The sequence below is a fragment of the Schistocerca piceifrons genome, chromosome 3 (genome assembly GCF_021461385.2).
Source record: "Schistocerca piceifrons isolate TAMUIC-IGC-003096 chromosome 3, iqSchPice1.1, whole genome shotgun sequence".
Classification (NCBI taxonomy): Eukaryota; Metazoa; Arthropoda; class Insecta; order Orthoptera; family Acrididae; genus Schistocerca; species Schistocerca piceifrons.
Genome location: NC_060140.1, coordinates 50,727,158 through 50,728,347, shown reverse-complemented (window position 1 = coordinate 50,728,347; position 1,190 = coordinate 50,727,158). Strand labels below are relative to the sequence as shown.

Here is a 1,190-nt window from a genome sequence, read left to right as displayed (position 1 = left end):
GTGATTTCATTGCTACCCAGAACTTAACTGTATTCGAACGCCCTCCGGACATGAAGGAAGGGGGCGTCAACACAGGAGTCACCTTCTGTCGCATCCTGACTTATAGCGAGGAACAGGCCGAGCGACGTTAAATAGTTCGCTTGTCGCGATCTGCGCGTTGACTTCATGGTCTGCAGAACTGTGGTAGTGAGCGTGCATAGGACCTGTACCTTAGGTCGCTGACACGTTAACAGGGAACGAATGTAACTTCCTGGCAGATTAAAACTGTGTGCCCGACCGAGACTCGAACTCGGGACCTTTGCCTTTCGCGGGCAAGTGCTCTACCAACTGAGCTACCCAAGCACGACTCACGCCCGGTACTCACAGCTTTACTTCTGCCAGTATCTCGTCTCCTACCTTCCAAACTTTACAGAAGCTCTCCTGCGAACCATGCAGAACTAGCACTCCTGAAAGAAAGGATATAGCGGAGACATGGCTTAGCCACAGCCTGGGGGATGTTTCCAGAATGAGAGCTTCTGTAAAGTTTGGAAGGTAGGAGACGAGATACTGGCAGAAGTAAAGCTGTGAGTACGGGGCGTGAGTCGTGCTTCGGTAGCTCAGTTGGTAGAGCACTTGCCCGCGAAAGGCAAAGGTCCCGAGTTCGAGTCTCGGTCGAGCACACAGTTTTAATCTGCCAGGAAGTTTCATATCAGCGCACACTCCGCTGCAGAGTGAAAATCTCATTCAGGGAACGAATGTGGTTCCCGGCCGGATCCTAATCAGTACGCGTTTTTCTCGATGCGGTTTATCGCGCAACTCTTTGCGAGTGTAGTACTGCCTCCGGCGTCTCCCCGGAAGTCTTATCTGCCCATAGAGAGTTTCATCACAGCAGTTGTTTATACACAGGAAGCGTTATGTGAAAAACCCGTAGCTGCGAAATTTTGTTTTCCGCTCGAGAGAAACAACGCTGAGACTGTAACCGTTTACCAAAAAAGCTTTTGGCAAAAATCAAGTTTGTACTAATGCACTCCATGTTTCAAAAATGGCGACAGACCACTTTCTGGTAATCCATCAACATACCGGACAGACGAAAAAGTCGAGAAAATTAGCGACCATGTGCTTGGAGACTCAAGAGAGACAGTTGAACAAATGCCAGAGTTAAATCAATTGTCTCAGAAGTAGGTTCACCTCATTTTAACACACGATTAATG

General features: G+C 48.7%; 1 non-coding gene across 1 annotated transcript; it reads left to right on the top strand.

Annotated features, from left to right (window-relative positions):
• The first annotated feature begins 584 nt into the window (after nucleotides 1-584).
• Nucleotides 585-659, top strand: Trnas-cga. The gene has a single exon. It is a non-coding gene; the product is annotated as a tRNA-Ser (tRNA).
• Nucleotides 660-1,190: the final 531 nt, after the last annotated feature.